The sequence below is a fragment of the Condylura cristata genome, unplaced genomic scaffold (assembly GCF_000260355.1).
Source record: "Condylura cristata isolate star-nosed mole 26May11 unplaced genomic scaffold, ConCri1.0 scaffold00006, whole genome shotgun sequence".
In the NCBI taxonomy this organism is placed as follows: domain Eukaryota; kingdom Metazoa; phylum Chordata; class Mammalia; order Eulipotyphla; family Talpidae; genus Condylura; species Condylura cristata.
The window spans coordinates 37,957,985-37,965,206 of record NW_004567107.1 but is presented as its reverse complement, the minus strand read 5'-3'; the positions used below and the strand labels follow the sequence as shown (position 1 = coordinate 37,965,206).

Sequence of the window (7,222 nt, the reverse complement as noted above, 5' to 3'; positions counted from 1 at the left end):
AAGATCAAGGTTTGTTTTTCCTGGCTCCACCCCTGCTGGTCCAGGGATTAGCAATAACCTTGCTTTCCTTGAAATGCAACTGCTTCTACTGAACACACTGTTCCTATAGTTGCAACTCTCTCCTTTTTTATGGTAACTAGTCTTTCTCCTTGTCTCTTTTGACCAAGAAATAATAAAGGGCTCCTTGCCTTCATCATCCCAGAGTGCTTCCCATGCCTGATTGAACCCTGAACTCACTTTGTAAATAGTACCTCTAGAAACCAGCTTTAATTACCATTTGAATGTATTGTCTATTTGCTGCTGAGTCTCTCCCAGTTAGAACTGAGAATTACCGTCCCTATTTGATCCATGAGAAAACTGTAACCCAACAAATATGTTTAACCCAAATTGTCCATCTCTAAAATTCAAACACTTATGTCCTAACATAATCTACCCAGTTATCTGCATATTTAAGAGAACTCTTTGTCTTCAACTAAAGTGTTACACACTCACCTTTCAGGCTTCAACTCCTCTGTGGAGATGTGTTTTTAGAATGATCCTTTCATCTTCCCACCAGCATAGGTCCAACTCTGGTCCACCCCACCAATAGTGATCTGTTTCCTTATTTTCAATTTTCCAAGAACCTTCCATCTTTGGTTACTCTAAATTCCCTCTTTTCACTTAAGAATACCTCCTGAGATTTTGACATTTGCAATTCGATTATACTGAACTCCTCAATTTAATTATTTGAAAACATTATTAATAAAATCTGACTCAAGGCAAGTCCTGGAATATCAGATCAGAGAAGAACCTAATTAGCTCATTTTCTCCCTATTCTCAATACTAAAATGTGCATTAGAACTGAAAATAACTTTGGAGATTATCCAGATTCTTAACATTGCTCTGAGTAACACAGACCTTCTTAAAATTTGAAGAATTATCTATATTCCCAGGAAAATGAGATATCTTTCTCTCTTTGTCTCTGTTTGTCTTTTCACGTATACTCACATATATGCATGTACCTATAATTTTGGGGATTCATTATTATCCTGAAGCAAATTATGGGCCCTTAACTTTAAGCCTCCCTATTCTAGGGGAATCCCTCAGGTTTATAGATGTGGAAGCTGATATTCAGTTATGTAAAATGAATGGCCCAAAGTCACACAACTCACTAGTTGATAAATCAGTCAGATTAGGCTAAGTTATGCTGTAATAACAAACAGCTATTTCAGTGGTTTCAAACAACATTTATCTTTTTCATTCATGCTATGTGTTCACTGTATGTTAGCCTTATTCTATGCCATTTTTACTTAGCTATTCAGGGTGGCAGACAAAAGCCTCCTAGAACATCAACTGTCATCATGACAGAAGAGAGAACATTGTAAGCTATGCATTGATTCTGAAGTTTCTGCCGGAAAGGGACTGTTATTCATATTTCATTGATCAAAGCTAGTCATTTATACATGCCTGCCCTCAAGGTTGACAGAGAAATATTTGATGGGTAACACAAATGAGTAAGAAAGCTGGAAAAACCAGAACTTGAACCAAAGCATCTAAAAATCTATTGATCCACAGAAGATTTGTCATCAGCTTAAGAGTGTTGTGTTTCTGACATAAACTTAAGATTTTGTTGGAGGCTTCTGTCTTATTTTGAATTCTGACTTTCTGGGACAGTTCTTTTACAGTGCTATAGTAAAAAAGGAGTCCTATTTGATACTGGGTGGATCATTGTTGGATCTTTGCATCACTCACTTTTCAAACTAAAATATTTTCTTTCTACTATTTAAATTGCATTCATGTTTCTCGTATGTTTTTACTAGTCTTCCATAGCTTGGACTCATGATGTTGGCAATTTAAGTACAGAGGAGTATCTGAATTTTTTTTTTTTTTTTACTTCAGCAGTTGTTGATAGTTGTGCTCTATTTTTACCTTCAACTGCTTATTCAATTCAAAAGTATCCTGAATACTTGCTTTTCTGTAAGGGTTTTAGTGAGTATTAAATTATAAAATTCATAAAACCTGTACAGGTGTACAGAATAATTGCTCAAAACATGTTGGCTGGTCTGGATGTGTGTTTATGTTTATATTTTGAAATAAATATAATAATTGAAAACATATAGTTACTATAAAATTGGAGGCAATTTTATTAACCTCTATGATGCCCTTTTTGAAAACTGGTTAAACTGTGATATTAATACTACCAAACACTAGAACTATGTTGAGGAAGATTAATTGTAATAACACATGCAAAGCATCTGTCCAGGACCTGGCTCAGAAAGTCATTGATGATAGTTGTTATTCATGTCATTGGATGATTATTGAATCTATAATCACTGTTTTATTTCAAATAGTTTAGCTACTTAACAATCACAGTTGGGAAACAATCATAGTAGCAAGTGGGAACAATGCATAGGCTTTGGAATTAGTTACACTTGGGTTCCAACCTGTTTTGCTGTGGTGTGAATGTTTGCAAGTTACTGCTCTGAACTTTAGTCTCTTTTTTTATACTAAGTGGTAGCCCGCTTTCCTTGGAGGGTGCTTGAGAAGATCCCAAAGGGAGATGACATTACCTTGACCTACACATGGCATGTTGGAGACAGTCAAAAATATTAATTCTTCTGGGTGTTGTTGAACATTTGAAGACTTAAAGGAAACAAGCCTTATCCCTCATTCTCTAGCAGTTTATAATCTCATTGTGAAACTAAAGCAAGCCCACAAATTACTGCAGATACCATAAAATGATGAACACCATCTAAGAGCTGCAGTTAATGGTCTATGGATGTTTGTATTAGGTGAGTTACTTTAAGAGAGTCCTTTGAGTTGGGCTGTTGACTTTATGATAAAAAAAGGGTTTTTAATGATGAGATATTTTAATTTACAAACACTACATTTTCCCTCTCTATCTCTCCCCTCACCACCCCCTTTCAAATCTCAGAATACCCTATTATGTACTACTGATAATTTTGTGTGGTGAAGAGAAATTCATTACCCTCACTCCCAGCACAATTTGCTGATGTGCTCTGTTTTCTGGCTGTGATATTTACTGCAGTTCAGTGAAGATTTAATTTTCTATTATTCCCTGAACTTTACAGCCCTCATTTTTCATTTTCTCTTTGAGATTCATTGCTCCAGCATTCTGGAACCACTGCTGGAAAGACTTACTTTACATTCAGAATCAATGAACAAACAGGAGAAATGTCTTACAGAGGAAGGCCATAAATGATTAACTTTGATTCTTAGTGATACTTTTATACTCTTCTTTCTGCTTTCTCTAGCCAACTATGTCTCTCTTCGCCTAATTATCAAATATAATGCCTGCGAGGTATCTGAACTTGGGCTTGCTTGCCTGGAAATAGTACAGTCTCTCTGGGTGTTATTACAATCTCTTTTTAATCTTGGTGTGTGGACTTAATATTGCAAGAACCTTATCTTTTTTTTTTATCTGTCACTAGTCTTGCTAGTGACAAGTGTGCAATGACATACACAAAAAAATTGCCTAAAGAGATTTTTAGGGCAGTAGGTCTTATTACCTGCAAATTTATCTGGTTGGTGAGGTAGGATTTTGATGAAAGTATTTTTTCACTTCAGAGCACACTGTTTCCTAGACATTCCTTTCTCCTTAGCTCAATGGAAGTGTTCATTTGGGCTGGGGAGGTGTAATATTTTTTCATCCTGTTGCTTTTTAACCTGCAGTCTATTTACTAAAGTGTTAGTAGACTTACTATCATTGGACACATGATATCCAACACACATACTCACATCAATGCAGTGAAAGCAGAAATTGTATACAAATTGATGATGCCTTCATGGCTATAATTCATCAGTGAGATGGGAATTTTTTTTAAAGATTTATTTATTTATGCATATGGAGCTGGGGTACAGGCCAGAGGTACAGGGGCGGTGAGAGGATTCACCAGAAACAGAATGGGGAGCAGAACAGGCCAACTGACAAAGTACACTGCTGAGGGGAGCAGGAGGGTAGGGGGGAGCAGCGGGAGAGTCAGGAGAGGTCTGCTGCCTGCCATGTGGGTCACTTCTGGGGCCGGGATGGAACTCATGCTGAAGTGGCTTTCGCTTCTCAGTGCTGTTTTAACCCGCTGTGCCACCAGGGAGGGCCCGAGATGGGAATTTTACACAAACATTCTTCCCTAGGATTTTGGATTTAGACTGACCGAAAGTAGGTGCTGGAGCCATAGATGTAAAGGACAGGGGAGTTAGATGCCATTTTTTTCTTCCAAGTGTAAAGTCAGTGCTAATGAGGGAAAAATGGGCAGGCACGTGTAAAGGAGGGAATGGAAATACAGAAATGGAGGATCCTGGGGCCTCTTGGTCTCTGATTCTGCTTGTTCCTGCTATCCAATGTACCTGTCTTTATGTGAGGGCAACTCTTCTCTGGGTACCAGAAACACTGTATATTCCAGTAAATCCTCTTATCATCTTAGACTGGTAAAAGTTAATTTATGTCCTAGGCAATCAAAGAGTCCTAATTGGCAAAGTGTTTTTCCTTGCCAGTTGTTGATTTTATGGTTCTGGTGATTGCTAACAGGAAAGAGACTACATTATTATTTTGTACCTTTCCTATCATAAGGAAATGTCAAGACCTCAGTGTGATTAAAAAAAAAAAAAGATCATCAAATACACCCAAAATAACATCAGACAAGGGACCTATATCCACAGCCTACAGAGAACTAATACAATTTAATAAAAAGAAAACCCAGAACCCAATAAAAAAAATCAGCAAAAGAGATAGCCATTTCTTCAAAGAAAACACGATGGCCAACAATCACATGAAAAAAATGTTCATCATCAGGGAAATGTAAATCAAGCCATATGAGATACCACTTCATACCTTAAAGAATGGCCCATATCTAAGGACCAGAAACAAGTGTTGATGAGGGTGTAGAGAAAGAGGAGCTCTCTTACATTGTTAGAGAAAATGTAGACTGGTTCTATCCCTGTGGAAACAGTATGGAGGTTTCTCAAAATATTAAAAATGGATCTGCCATATGACTCAGAAATTCTACTCCTAAGCATCTACTCAAAGAATACAAAAACATTAACTTGAAAAAAATACATTCCTATGCTTGTTGCAATACTACTTAAAGTTGCCAAACTATGGGGGAAAAAGCCTAAGTGCTCAAGTTTAGATGACTGGATTAGGAAGATATACACAGTGAATAAATACTATATGTATATATACTATACACAGTTAAATGTTTCTCAGCTATCAAAAATTATAAACTCTTGCATTTGCAATGACATTAATGAATCCAGAAGGCATTATGCCAATTGCAAGTAATCAAAAGGAGAAAGGCAAATACCTATGGTCATCTATATGTGGAATATAGAAAAACCAAACAAAGAGTCAGATAAAGCCAAACCAACTCTAAAAATCTAACTATAGATTAAAGATTACCAGAGGTAGAAAGGAAGCGGGAGAGGTGAGAAGAAAATGTGGAGGAGCACAATGGACTATAGGGGTGTTCTGATGGTGAGTGTGGTAACACCTGAAGGGGTAGCTTGTAACTTCTAAAACAAACTATGATGTAAACCAAAATTATCTCAATTAAAAAAATAGATTGCGATATCTATATACAATGGGATATTATTCAGTTTAAAAAACAATGTACTGACCCTGTCCCAGCTATCACCTAGACTTGGAGGTCATCCAACCCCCCCCCCCCAAAGATGTCACATCCATGGCCATGGAGAAGGTCTTTGTTGGAAAAACCTGGATTCCAGAGTCTACCCTAATTGAGTATACTGTCAAAGGCAGATTCTGTGCCCAGCAGAGCTTCCACTAGTATTTATGGAGCTTTGGCACTGAGATGGAGACAAGCCTCACCACTTGGGGAAAGGAGTCCTGATAGTCATGGAACATATCAATAAGAGTTGGCCCTTCTCTACTGGAAAAGAAAGTACATGTTGTAAATCAAGAAAAAAGTTGACAAATTTATGATTGAGCTGGATGAGATGGACAGTAATTCCATGTTTGGGGCAATGCTACTTTGGGTGTGCCGGGCTAGAGCAGCCCAGAAGGTAATCCCCTCCAAAAACACATTGCATATTTTGCAAAGAACCTGGATCTGGTCCTCTAAGTCCCTACCTATAGTATCATCAATGGAGGCTTCCAGGCTGGTAGTAAGTTGGCTTTGTAAGAGTTTATGATTCTGCCCATGGAAGCTATCTCCTTTAAAGAAGTAATAATGCACATTGGTGCTAATGTCTAGCATCACCTTAAGGAAGGTCATCAAGGCCATGCATAGGAAGGACACCAACACTGTTGGTGATCAAAGAGGTTTCCCAGACAATATACTGGAGAAAAGTGATGCCCTGGAACTGCTAAAGACTACCATCCAGGTGGCTGGTTACTCAGGCAACATGGTAATTAGTATGGACTTGGCGGTATCTGTGTTCTTTTGAAATGGAAACCGCTGACTTGACATTAAGTCACCTGATAACCATACATGGCACATTACTGGGAGAAAATTGGGAATGTGTGCAAGAGCCTCATAAGAGTTATCCTGTAGTCTCCATTGAGGACCCTTTTGACCAGAAACACTAGACCACTGGGACCTCATTTCTCTTGTGGGTCAATATCCAGATTTTGGAGGATTACCTCACAGTCAGCAGCACCCCAAGGGATTGCCTAGACCTTTGAGAAGGCTTGCAACTACCTGCTGCTAAAGATCAACCACAACAGCTCAGTGACTGAATCCATCCAGCCTACAAAGTCACTCAGTCTAATGACTGGGGTTTGATGGTGAACCACCCATCTTGGGAGACTGAGAACACATTAATCACTGATGTCATCATGGGGCTCCATATGGGACAGATAAGACTAATGTCCCCTACTGCTCAGTTTGCCTGGTCAAGTATAACCAACTCAACAGAATTGAGGAGGCTCTCAGAGACAAGGGTGGCTTTACTGGATGCAAATTTCATAACCCAGCGGCCAAGTGAGAAGCTGAATGCCTCAGGATACCACAGGAAATATCCAGGCATTTAAGCTCTTCCCTCTGAAGTAAACACTGGCACCAACCAAAATAAAATCTAAAAAATGAAACAAAATAAGGAAAATATTTTGGTGATATGCTACAGTATAGATGGATCTTGGAGCTGTTATGCTAAGTGAAATAATATACCAGTCACAAAAAGCCAAATACTGTAATGATCCATCTATGAGGTACCTAAAATAGTCAGATTCATATTTGAATGTGAAAGTCGAGTATACAAATTTGAC

General features: G+C 38.2%; 1 pseudogene; it reads left to right on the top strand.

Annotated features, from left to right (window-relative positions):
* Positions 1-5,678: 5,678 nt before the first annotated feature.
* LOC101631796 lies at positions 5,679-6,942 on the top strand (annotated as a pseudogene).
* The last annotated feature ends 280 nt before the right edge of the window (positions 6,943-7,222 follow it).